The 14240-nt window shown below is 36.6% G+C and overlaps 1 long non-coding RNA gene across 1 annotated transcript; it reads left to right on the top strand.

The window, feature by feature from the left end:
- Positions 1-8435: 8435 nt before the first annotated feature.
- On the top strand, positions 8436-10398 carry LOC122306786. Its single transcript, XR_006241515.1, has 2 exons — positions 8436-8910; positions 9864-10398. It is a non-coding gene; the product is annotated as an uncharacterized LOC122306786 (long non-coding RNA).
- Positions 10399-14240: the final 3842 nt, after the last annotated feature.

Here is a 14240-nt window from a genome sequence, read left to right on the forward strand (position 1 = left end):
TATTAATTTTTTTTTCAAACTTTGGGGGGGCCCAAGGGCCTTAATAGGCGGTCTGCCACTGGAAATATCTCATTAGGATGTTGAAAATATTTTTGAAAAATGAACTTGTTCCTTATCTACCAAATCCTTTTTGCCACTACCAAAATTTCCCCCATGATGCCAACATCAAAATCAGAGCAAAAAGTCTCAAACAACAGCTTTAGGAAATTTATCTTCCACATAGCACATTTATGAATTTGTTCATAGCAAAGGCACCAAATATCTTGTCTGCTAGACATAACCATAATGCATGAACAACTGACTCTTTAGCAAAACAGATGGGACATTTAGGATTATCAACAATTCTTCTCTTAAAAAGGTTTAGCTTAGTGGACAAGCCCTCTAAACAAGCTCTCCACACAAAAATCCTATCTTCAGGAGGGATATTTAATTTCCATAACATAGATTAGAGTTCTTTTTTGTCATTGGAAATTGAAGGTTGACCTTTGGATAGATCCTTGAGTTCTTTTTGAAAATGGTATGCACTTCTAACATTAAACTGGCCATTTGTGCAACTAATGGATTTTTAATACGTTCTCAGCATCCTCTTCTGAAAATAATCTTGCAATCAAACCATTCCTCCACTAGTTTGTCTCTAGATCAATCAGTTCTTGAATAGTAGCTTGGTCCTCACCAACATTGGCAATACCGTGTGCTCTCATAGTACTAGACCTTGGAATCCATTTGTCATCGAGATTGTGGGTAGAAAACAAGGTGTTGGATTTAATGGACCAAAATTTGCATGTGAGTTGTGATGTTGATCAATTTGTGAAATGCGTTAATATTACATTCTCATGCACACAAGAAGACCTAAGTAACTACCCCACCATCTCAAATATTGTTACCATGCTTGACAGTGAGACTGCGATAGTTCCAACTCCGAAACAACCAACTTTCATTCTAAAGAGGCATTTTTAGCACAACAAGTTCTTCTAGTCGATCGGAGACACATATAGAATTGACCATTAGTTTAGGAGAAACACAAAATGAATGATGTGGTGATTGTGTTGTGCTTTATTGTGATAAATTTGTTTGACAGTATAGTTGGAAGAATTGTGTAGCACTCTATTGTCCTACTGTTTCTATGCAACTGTTAAGGCTTGGAGTAGCTCAGTTTGCATGGCACTGTGCCGATTACCATGTCAGGGAATGCTGTGTGGATGGAAAAAAATAATGCATTTGTATAAGTTTTAACATTTAGCCAACACTTTAAGCAACCAAGATCCATGAACTTATGAGATGTCTCACAATTCATACATTTTACTCTGTTATGAATTTTTTTGTGGGTTTGAAATTATATACACACTTAATCATTGGGCCACTAAAGTATTGATGGAGTTTAAGAAATTCAAGAGTTTCTCAGTGGGAGTAAGAATTATTAGTCAGGCTTTGATGCACATAAAAATCCTTGGGCCATTAGAGATTTCTTTCTTGGGCCTTGGTAATTGCTAGGCATGCTTGACAATGTCCGGATGGATGTTGGAATAAGCACTGATTCTTCTAAAACTCATCTCACTTAGCTTCTTAATTGACTCTTTAGAGTATATATATTTTCTTTTATTCATGTAAAAAATAATAATTGTCGGGCCCGGTTTATGTTGGTACTACATGTGTACCATATCTCATGTTTTGGGAATATGGGATACACGTCTCACGTTCAACATAATGATAGTTAGGTTAAAAGCAAATTGCTCAAAAATTTATCCAGCCCTATGTTATATGTGCCTAAAGGTTTTAGGCTGGGCTTATAAGAGTATTCACATCCGGTTTCCTGAAATAAGTTTTTTCTTAAATTATAGAATTTGTATTTGATACACGCTCCATCTCGTTACTCATTTTAGGGTTTGCTATTTGGGATGTTACAGTGCTATATGGGGAACTACTGTACATCCACAATCCTTTCATGTCGATTTCATCCAGTGCCAACGCCCCTCTAGTTCAAACCTCCTTGCTACGACTGTCATTCACCTTCCCATTTGGCAGCCCCTGCATCGTCGTCTTCGGTAAGACCTATGCACACACATGATCTCTCTCTCTCTCTCTCTCTCTCTCTCTCTCTCTCTCTCTCGCACATATGATGCTCTGTGCTAATTCATCTTTTTCCTAGCATTCACCTTGCATGCTTCATTATTTACATCCATCGATGTTGTGCTTTTTGTGATTTTTTCCTCTGATTACTCTGTGATTTATCAATGTTGTGTTTTACTCAATTTTGTTGGGTCTAATTTTACACATTCGAAATGGCTTGTGATTTACCCATTTAAGTGTTCTGCTACTCAAACCTATAGCAGCAACCTCTTTGTTATACAATATTGGGGCTTTGATTTTCCCTGTCGGTCTCTCAGGATTTGTTTAGGGTTTGCCATTTGGGTATGTGATTTTGCATCCCTATTGAAAATGCTGATTTTGTAGGATGTGAGTTTGCTCTAAATACATGAATCTATTGCCATTTAGATCTGTGATTTGGGTGAATGTATTGTGATTTATTGTCATTTGGTTATATGATTCGCAGCCATTTATGATTTGTTGCCATTTGGGTTAGTGGTTTGCTGCCATTTGGGTCATGATTTGTAACCATTTGGATCTATGATTTACATCCCTATTGAAGATGTTTATTTTGAAGGCTGTGAGTTTGCTCTAAATATATGAATCTACTGACATTTGGGTGAATATACTTGCAACCATTTGAGTCTATGATTTGTAGCCATTTGGTATGTGATTTTGCATCCCTAATTTGAATGATTTTGTAGGTTGTGAGTTTGCTCTAACTCTTAGCGAATCAACTACTCAGTTTGGTCTTTAATTTGATAGCCACTTTGATGCATTCATTATCTTTGTTAGGAATTATTTTTTATGCTTTCATTTTCATAAAATATACTTACCATTTGGGTTTGTGATTTTGCGTCTCTATTGTTATGATTTTGTAGGTTGTGAGTTTGCTCAAAACTTTTAAGATTCTACTACTCAGTTTGGTCTTTAATTTGATAGCCACGTTGATGCATTCATTAGCTTTGTTGGGAATTATTTTTCATGCTCAGTTTTTCACTTGAAATGCCATTTGGGGCTGTGATTTTGCATGCTCTGATTTTGCTCTCCTACTTTGTGTAACTACTTCTCAGTTTGGTCTTTTTATAGTTAGCCACATTGATGCACTTAACTACCTTTTGTTTGCAAGTAATTTTCATGCCCTGTTTGGTATTTAAATACTTGCCATTTGATAGGCCTTTTTCAGTTGAAATACTTGCCATTAGGGGCAGTGATTTTGCATGCCTATCGATCCTTGAGTCAAGCTCTAATTTTTCTCTTCTACTTTGTGTAACTACTACTTAGTTCGGTCTTGTGTTTGTTAGCCACATTGATGCTGTGATTTTACATGCTGTGATTTAGTTCTACCTTCGTCCTTTGCAGTTTTTGGTCTTAATTTAGGTGTATTGAGTGGGGTTGCATGTCTAGTGTAAGGCTGTGATGAGTGGGGTTAATTCGCAAGCATTCAGCCATGGAGCTCTATTGATATGGCAGATAATCCAAACCCAGATGGCCACCAAGTATTTTGTGATATTTTTCACAAAAGGCAACCGCGGTTTATGATTTTGCGGCCATTCAAGGTTGAGCTCCTGTATTACGCATGCTGTAAATAAATAAAAATCATTTTGAACCCTTTGAAACACACATTCTTTATGGAAGCGAATAGGAATGCTTTTATTCATTTATAGCCATCCTCTTTTAATCCATATATTAGAACATTCTCTTTTAATTCATATATTGTTTATATTATTTCTATTTTGACAAAGCCTTGTGATATTTGCAAACTGATTTCCTATTGTCCTTGGATTGTCCTTATCTAACCCACTCGGCTATGATGATGACAAAGTCTCATAGGGATACAAAAAATTTGGCACACACCTACAATGCACAGTAAACCAGAAGAGCAATAAGTAGTAGCAACCGATTGTTGTAGCCATTTGAGAGAGGGTGCCAAATTTCCTATATGTTACTATTTAGTTATTAAGCCGGCTAGCAAAATAAGTAGACAAACTTGAATGAAAATGCTCCCTATTTGTCTACAAACTTAAAGCAAAGCATAAAATAACACTACTCAATGTCTGGCTCAAGTAGTACTACCAATATCTCATGCTCAACAAACTACTGTAGCAATAAATATCCAATATGTTATTGTGAACTACTGTCGCAATAAATATCCAATATGTTATTTTGATATTAAAGTATGTCGACGAACTGCTCATACTAAGGATAATGAGGAGCATCAGTTTTTCTGTTGCCAAAACTATTAAGTAATTTTGCATGCTTTATTGGTGGTTTGATTTGCAATAGATGTAGTTGTACTGCTGTGCTTACAGATTTCAATACTTGTTAATTGTGCAAGCTAGGCAGACTTGCGGGTTTTTCTATTGGTTAGACCCAGAAATTCTAACATATGGGCAAAAGATAATTAACTAATTAAAACTCAAAGTTTATAAGATACAAGTCTCAATGGACATCCAAACCAGTAGACATCAACTAGAAATTCATTTAGAGAGATGTAAGCAAAAACTGGAGAAAACCAGTTTAATTATTCTGATTTTGATATCGTGGTTATTTGTTTTGGCAATTTATTTTGAAAATTTTTGATTTTGACATCATGTACTAAACTTTTGGGCCGGTATATGGGCATTTCAATAATTGTAATTATAACTTGTGTTTATTGTTCGCACATGATATTTGTGTTTTAGAGCTAGTTGGAATGAGAAATACTAGTACTTGTACGTAGAATTGATAAAATAATATGGATATATTTTTCTATTTTTAATTTTGTATTTCTCTATTACAAATAAAAGAACGTTGGAAAAGAAGAATATTTATTATTTGTATTAATTTCATAACAATTTGCATATTGGGATAAAAAATCAACTTCGTATTTAAGATTTATGTAAAAGCTGGAAATGCTCAATAGAGGAAAAAGACAAAAAAATGAGTATTTAAGATTATAAATGGAGGTGAGAGAAAAAAATAATAAAAAAAGAATAGAAAAAAATTATTTTAATAGATTAGAGAAATTATAGAGAATGGAATATATGAGATCTTTTAAAGATGAGTAAAATTTAGAAAACAAATTATAGGAAATTGGATGTAAATGCTCTAATAATTGGAGATTGTTAGGGGTAAAAAAAAACCGGTGAACCGTTAAACCATATCAAATCGATGGGTTTGGTCTGGTTTGGTACTAGTTCTATTTTTCTCAAAACCAATCAAAGTCAGTCCGGTTTTGGTTTTTGTTTAAACTGGATCGATTCATATATATTTTTTTAATTTTTTTATACTATATAAAATATTTTTTATATGATTTTTTTATAGAGTATATATAATATATAATTATATATAAAATAATTTTGTATTATATGACAAATTAGTAATTAATATAATATTCAATTTTAAAATCCTAAATAATAAATATATATTATCATTATACTCTATTATTGTGACGCATCCAAATCCCCACGCACAGACACGGCAAAATTGAGACGTCCGGATGATAACAACCCGGATCACCATCCTAACGACGAGTGTCAAGTGGGTGTAAAAGTGACGAATGTGCACGAAAAACACGCAGTGGATAGCAAAGTCAATAACTAAGTACCAGAATTTTTTTCTTAATACAAAGCTGTTTAAAACATACATAATAAAATATTACAAAGCACAAAAATAATTTTAAACCAAACAACTAAGCTTAAACTTTAACTCAGAACTCCAGCGGAGCCGCATCCTCGGACTTAGCCTCCTCTTCTTCCTCGAACTCTGCACCAAAATCTACGGAACCAAAACTGGTATCACAGGTAAGTAAAATCTAAACACCACTAGATAAAAACATATAAAACTCAAATCTATGTATAAAAGAAAAACCAATGCACATGTCCCGAAAAATCATATTTTTCCACGTACGCCAAAAACCCATTTGGCCTAAAAACATAACGCTTAAAACCAAGACTCGCCATTATCCCAGATAATGGCCCAAACCACCATTTTCCCAGAAAATGGATCAAAAGCCTCAAAACCAAACCTCATCCATTTTCTCAGAAAATGGCCCGCATCCAAAAACCATAAAAACGATCCAATTATGCATGCACCATGATCTCCCTTAGGGATCATTCGCACACCCTGACTCTGTGCCACACCATAGGTAATGACTACGCATGTGACACCTAAACGAGCGATGCCCAGACTCGCGCCCAGCGCGTACCTGGCCAAGCCATCCTCTAGTCCCCGCTACTTTAGGGACCACAGAGTCGATACGACAACGATACCGTATCGTGCGATCTGGTTGTCGCAGGAGATTTCACTCAGTATTATCCACTCCCGAGTGACCAGAGGAGCTCTACCAAGATAATAACCCATCCCGGCTTGGGCTCGTGAAACACATGCACTCGAAAACCATATGGCACAAATAATCAAGTAATCACAAACAACCAAAACCAAGCACTCCGTCCTCAAACCATCCGACCCCCGAACTCCTCGGACTCAGTCCGGAATCAACCAATCAACAACAAATATTTATTGAATGAGCAAAATATATTTAAATCTAAAAGTAGGGTTTGGAAAATATTTACAGTGCTATATGGTATTTTTTGAAAGCTCGCGTTTCACTGTGACCGTGGGTTGTAAAATGTCCACTTTTGAACGGGGACAAACCAAAACTCGGGATTGATAGAGAATGGTCTAGGGATGTTTATGAAGTTAAGGGAAGTGGAATTTATCCGTGGGTGGCGGTGAAAATAGCGAAGGAAGGGCTTAAATGCCCAAATCGGAAACTAGCTCGTGGAAGCTGTTCCGGCGAGGAATCGAGACTGGAAATGGGCGGGTTAGGACGGCAAGGAGTCGGTGATGAAGTGGTGAAGAGGTAGTGGTCGGAGGTGGAGCGACGGCGGCAAAACGGAGTAAAAGCCGTTCGGCTTGATGGTGGTTTTCTGGCTAAACGGCGACTCCGTTGGCGGTGGAAATTTGTGGGGTGGTTCACTGGACGAAGGGGAAGAGATTGGTGGTAGTGGTGTGCCATACGGTGGCTGGCGGCGGTGGGTCTGGGTGGCTGGAGCTTTCGGCATGAAGGAGAGGAGAGAGAGAAAAACGCACGGGGGAGGGGGAAAACACACGGGAAAGAAAGGGAGGGAAAAAGAAAGAAAAAGAAAAAGAAAAAGAAAAAGAAAGAAAAGAGAAAAAGAGAAAAGAAAAGATGGAGAAAAGAAATGAGGTCCAGTCCTCACTCTGGAAACCAAAACAGATCCGCCGAAAACGAGATTAAAAACCGTAAAACGACTAAATAAATTAAACACAACATCAAATAAATTAAAATCAATTTAAAATACAATAATTTAAAATAAATAAACCAATATATTAATTAAATTAAAAACAACCCTTCAGTGAAAATACACGTAAAAACGGGTCATGACAATTATATTAGTAGTTATACTAATAGTATATCACTATATATTATAATATACTTTAATATATCCTTATATTATATATTATAATATATCATTATAGTCTATAATGCAATTATAATTTACTACAATATATTATCACTATAATATATACTATATAATAAATCGGACCGAACTGAATTGAAACCAGTGAAACTGGAAGTACCGGCTTATGGGTGTAATCGGTACGGTATTAGTTCTTCAAATATCAAAATCGATATATATCGGTTCGGTTCTAAAATGCGTCTTAAACCAGATCGAATCGAATCGGTTACAGCCCTAGAGATTGTGATATTTCATACTAAGTGATATATATAAATATATATATATATATATATATTTATATATATAATTTAGTAGTGCTACATATATTTACATTTTTTACTTATAAAATTCATTCTATTAGTTTTCTTTTAAAATTTAAATTTTGAATTTCAAATTTTATAATTTTCAACTTATTAATAACTAACATGTAGAGAAAGGAAATTTTTTATAAGTTTTTTTTAAGTATATTTAACATTTTCTTATGATTTCTGTGATCTCACGTTATAACGTATCAACAATACGTTGAAACAAAGCCTATATATGAGTGTCCTTTATAACGTTGGATAGGACAGGAAGTTTCCTATTAAATCATTTATAAAAGTTGATTTAACTCTTCATTTTTTTTTCTCTAATCAAGCTTGCATTAGATAGAAATAGGTAGTAAACTATATAGAATTAGGGAGGGTCCTTTCCATTATCAATAATCAGAAAACTAAAAGAAATTATAGATAGTGGAATGCTACCAAACACAAAGTTGGTAGTAGCCCATTATACTACTGAGAGTGCAAATTGATTTTAAGGTCGATTAATTTTTTTAAAGTGCCAGCCTTTTTGAATTTTCAAAATAATTGCAATATTTCCAATGATATTTGTGATCTTCCAGTCAGTAAGTTCTCCCTTAATAAAAGAATTAACCAATTGAGCATCTCCTGCCAAAGAGATAGAAAGGTAATTGACAAAGTTGATTTAACTCTTATCATGCATCAATATGCCTAAAATAAAACTTGTTGTCGAGGCAAAACAATTATTTTGGGAGAAACTCTATTTAGCATCTGGTTTAAATTTCCTACACCGCACACATGATATGGCGAACCCACTCTGGTGCCACATCACGATTCTCAGCTTTGGATGAAATCCTCAATCCCGATCCCGATTTCCTCCATTGAAACAAGCTACAACCTCTCCTCATGCTCGATTTCATCACTGAAACCCTTCCTCTCCTCATGCCCCTCTCTCTCGTGCTTTTCTCTCTCACTCTCTCCCATGCTCCTCTCTGTGATTCTAGGGCAAAGTCGTCCCTTACAAACTCAAGTCGACATCAAAGAGAGACAGGGACCAGATCTGTGGCCACGCCATGGTAAGTTTCTAACCGAAACCTGGTTTTTGGTTCCCCAGTACAGTGACAAGGTAAACTAGTTTCTATGGTATACACTGACTTTTTGTTGGTGAGGCGTGATAGGAGTCTATGATTGTGTGTAATTTTTGTATGGAGGTTGTTTTCTGTAAAATTTTGCATGAATTTTTGAATTTTTGTTGTGCCCATCAGTTGTTTGATGGAATTACCAAGTCAAATGGACATTGTGTAGCCCTTATAAGTATCTAACTGGGTTTTATGGTTTTATTCTTTGAAACTTTTTTGATGGGGGATATACACAAGTTAGTTAAAGTGGTGCTGGAGAGAGTTTGATGAAGTTGAGGTGGATCTGTTTCGACAAAATCGCTGACTCACAATGCCCAGAACCATAACTGCCAGTGCACCTACTTGAGACTGCAAAGCACTGGTCATCAAACATTTATGGTTCATGCTGGGTTTGTGACTTTGTTTGTTTCACATGTTTTTCATTTTAATGAGCCCCAATAGTCAGTTGATATGTTTAATTGTTACGGACCATAAACCAATCTTTTTGCCCTTTTTTTCTTTTGTTTTTGTGCTGGGAATGGCTCATTAATCATAAACCATGCCCAGTTGATGCCAACGATTTGAACCATCTACGCCAAAATCAAAGGAATAAGAGTACTCTTTAATCACTTTTGTTAATAACTAGCATCAAAAGGAAGGGCATGATCTATACAATTAAGACCATCAGAGAGCTCGCTTTTCCTCATCTTTTCCTTTGATACAGGTAAAAGGTACTCCTAATATATTTTATAGGTGATACACTGATCATAAACTCCTTAATTGTGATTAATTTATAAACTTATAAAATGAAAAATAATAATATCTTATTCATACTTGGGCTCATTAAAATTAGCCCCTCAGTGCATTTTCTTACAAAATAATAATATTTTGTTTTGCTTTTCAATTTACAGGGTCTACTTTCTCATGTGAAATATTCATACAGTGTGCAAGGAGAAGCAAGATGTGAATTTTTCATATGAGCAGATATACTTCAATTGATAAATGAGAACATTCTGAGAAGAGATAATGCAGTTTGGAAGAGGGAGGATGATGTATTATTGCGCGAGTATGAAGCTCGAAAAATGGAAGATAAACTAAGAGAGAGAAAGAGACAAATGTTCACAAGGTTGAGGTCGAACAAAATTTGCGGAGGTTTGAGAATAGAAATGCATGAATATTATTGTGTTTGTACTTAATTGAATCCATTGTAATAGTTTATACTTGGTTTGAATAAGATATAGGGCACATGTAAATAGCTGGGTATTTTCTCGATAGTTTTTGTATGGATCAACTATAATGATACTCCCCCTTTGTTTCTGCAAGCACTCGGCCATTGAGGTGGTCATTATTTTATGCAAAAATTAACTGTGTTAAGCCTGATTAGGTGTGAATTTGCAAGCTGTTGTGGTTATGATGTACAAAAGGTATAGTGAACGTTTAAGTTAAGTTGGTTTTTTGTTCTGTATGGTTTATATTCACTACAAACTAGCAAACCAAAAAAAAGAAAAAGCCTATGAAAAAACATATTCGAAGCAGCTTGGGGTGAAATATTGGAGAGGATGGGAACAATCAAAAGCAATTCAGCAGGGATGGAGAAGCTTTAGAGTAACCGAGCTTTTGATAATGGGATGATATGTTTTGTGTTTTTAATTAAGATGAGATTGCATTTAATCATTCTACTCGATTTTTCTTTGGTTTATTGGTAACAGGGACTATGGTGCAGAGCTTCTTCCCAGCGGAAACACCAGGGTATATTTAATATCTTGTTTTTTCCTCAAAAGATATGACAATAAATGCTCAAAAAGATAGTTACAGCTAAGATGCACCCCAAGTATTTTAGGACAGATTCCAAGCCGGTTGGTACAGCTTTAGAATCTCCAGACGACGCTCATGATCTACATAGCCAGTCTCACTGGCCAAATCCCACCAGAAATTGTATTTTAATTATTTTTATAAATAAACAGAGATTCTCTGAATTAAGTTCATATACATAATCTATAACCTTCTTCACTGCAGTGGAAATACATAATCTACACAAGCTACAAGCTGGGTCTCCACAACACTCCCATGTGGATGCACACATGCTATACATCATCCACACAAGCTACACTACAGCATCTCCACAACACAAGCTACTGCAAACAAAACTGTCATACATAATCTACACAAACAGCATCTCCACAACTGGACACAACCATCATACATAATCTACACAAGTTGCACAACAGCATCTCCAACACACAACAAGCTACTGCACACAACTATCATACATAATCCACAAGCTGCATAATTGGGGAAAAACCAAGCTGCCAAAAATTCTTCAAGGCCAGTCACACGATTCTGCCAAAAAAATCACCAAGTTCTTGCACCTACCGGATCCTATGTTACAAATTATCATTACCAACACATCTCTTAAAACAGCACAAGCAGATCAATAGTTAATAGTTATGCCGAGTAATTTAGTAATAACTGACCAGCACATTAATAATTAAACTAGTCTATACATTGTCTAAATTTTCAAAATCTCCATGGAATTACACAGGTGAGAAGCATGTGAGAGATTTGGGTATAAAATAAGGACAAGAGGATGATTACCTAAAAGGAAAGGTAGTGTACTGCTACTGCTGTCATGCATCAAAGATGGAAGACCATGACCATTTGGCAAGAGAAACAAACATCCATCATCTAGCCATCTTTCATGTCTATGAGAATGAGTGAGAGAGAGAGAGAGACCCCAAGTAAATGCATGACAAGTAAAGGCAAATCCCATGATGATCATGTCAAAATCAAACAAATTATGCAATCTGTAAAAGTTGAAATTGAGAGGGCACATAGAGAGAGGTAGAGAATCAACATGTTACATAATACCTTGAAGATATATTATCAACTTGTAATTAGTCAAACATATTTTGTAGGTTTGATGGATTGATAAATATATAAAGTAGCTTCACCCCTGAATAACCAGCTTCACCCCTAAATATATAAATACCTTGAAGTAGCTTTTATTGATGACTTGGTTGCATACCTATTTAAATGTGAGTTTTGTTGTGCAAAGAGAATTACTTTTAGACTGTGTGTAAACTTGTATAGCGACCCTGCTTGTCAAAGTGGTACCTTTTTATACTATATGAGTATTTGGTTAATCCAAACCTCAAGTCTTGAAGTGATGGTGGGAAGAGAATGATTACCACACTCTGTAGCTTATAACTTTAGTTAAAAATTAGAAAATTGATGTAGAAAAGGACAATCAATCTACTTGTATGGAAAATCATAGAATCTAACCCATGTGGAAACTCTGTTTGTTGAAGATGTAAGAAAATAGAGTCTGTTCTATGTTCCTATTGGATAAAAAAAAAAAGATGAATTCTCATACATATTACAAACTTGGAGGGGATTTTACATAAGACTCCAAGCACTACTTGGTGCCTGAAGGCAATCCCTCTAGAATCCTAACCACAGCACAGCTCACAAATGTATTCTACCTATACTCGTGTATTGGAAATTTTACAATGACAAGTCACGACAATGGTTCTGCCTACAAAAAATCTGGAACCTTTCCCCCACCCTAAAAGAACAACTAGCAATCCTAATGTTCCAAAATAACACCTCGTGACACAAAAAAAACCTCATAAGCTTCAACAATAGAGAAACATTTCAAGCTTCAATATTCAAGAAAACAACATCAACATTCGTAACTACCCTAAGCTTCAATATGTACCAAACTTAAAATAATAATTTGTAGAAACAAAAAGAAGCCCTAGTTTTCACAATGACTTGCTCGAAATCCCTAATAAGACATAAAGATCTCAGCTTTACCCATTGAGGACCATTACAAACGCAACGGAAGCCATTGAAAGAGAGCTTAAAGCAAAGACATTATCTTTAGGGGCATAGTTTTCAGAAAAGAACAAATATTTGAAGCAAAAGCTAATGAAAAGACATTTACCTTGAGAGAGAGAGAGAGAGAGAGAGAGAGAGAGAGAGAGAGAGAGAGAGAGAGAGAGAGAGAGCTGGGCTACACAATTTGAGAGATTTACCTTGAGAAAGAGAATTGTTGATGTTGTGTTTCGCCACCTGGGTAGTTCCATGGGACCCACGCCTGGGGACCTGCAAGAAGAGCAAAGAGTGGACTCTGGAACAGCCCGTGAATCCTCTAATGTTAAAGTCAGTCAAAAGTTCTGAAGTTCTGAAGTGTTGAAGTAAAAAGAGAATTTTTCCCTTCTTGTGGATGGGGTCGGGTATTTATACCTAGTTTGAACTCTATTATCGAGGGAGATCGTTGGGTGCCAGGTCGTGCTCAGGTTAGACCTGCCATACCTCTGCTACTATGGTGCATCGAGATGCCGAGGTCATGTCATCCCAAAGATGTACCATGACTAGGCATGTCTAGTTGCCAATGTACTACACAGTCTCCTGTCCGTGTACCTTCTGTCAGGTCCTAACTCCCTGATTGGCCTAGGGTGGTTTGGGCCCCGTAATGGGCCTCTTGATCAGCTACAGGCCTTGACCTAGGGGCCCTTTTATGAGTCAGAGAGAGTTATTGGGGAGGGCCGCGTCCTTCCTTTTCTAGGTCCCCATGTGTGCTGTCAGTTGGGCTCCTACCTAGGGCTGCAAATGATTTCCTCATTCACTTTGGTTTGGAGTTACAGAGAGGTTCTAGGCCAGGACCTAGGCCCTTTTCCCCTCACATTACTCTGTGAATTCTCACAACAGTAAGTGGTGGGATTTCAAAATTTTCTTATTTCCTCACAGGTGCTCTAATGTTTCAAATTTTTTTTTTTTTTTTTTTGCGGCGGGGAGGGGTGAGGGGGCGGTTGGAGGTTCACCCCTTGAGTTTTCAACCCCTCTGGCAGTTAGGTGATGGCACAGCTTCCCTTTCCTCGTCATTGATTGGTTTGTGGTCTCACATCTCTTCCCCTCCCGCATTTTCCACTTTCTAACTTACCTATTGGCTGGGCTTCCGTGCCACCTATCCCTTGGGGGACGTGTGTCTCCATGATCCTCGCACTACCCATACCTGATGGTAATTGATAGGACAGGTTGGTTGTTTGACCACTTGCCTTCTCGAGAGCTCACTAGCCCATGCTCGCCACTCACTTGACACCTCTTCCTCTACTTATGCCGGTTGGGATCAGCATGCCGCTTCCTTGACGCCATTTATGATAATGTTGCTTCGTTTCCTGTGCCCTTATCAATCATTCTTGGCTATATAAGCCTTCCTCTCTCCTTTCTTCTTCTACACTTCTTCAACTCCTTCTCTAGAGCTCCTCTTTCTAGTGTTTTCTCTG

The sequence above is a fragment of the Carya illinoinensis genome, chromosome 4 (assembly GCF_018687715.1).
Source record: "Carya illinoinensis cultivar Pawnee chromosome 4, C.illinoinensisPawnee_v1, whole genome shotgun sequence".
In the NCBI taxonomy this organism is placed as follows: domain Eukaryota; kingdom Viridiplantae; phylum Streptophyta; class Magnoliopsida; order Fagales; family Juglandaceae; genus Carya; species Carya illinoinensis.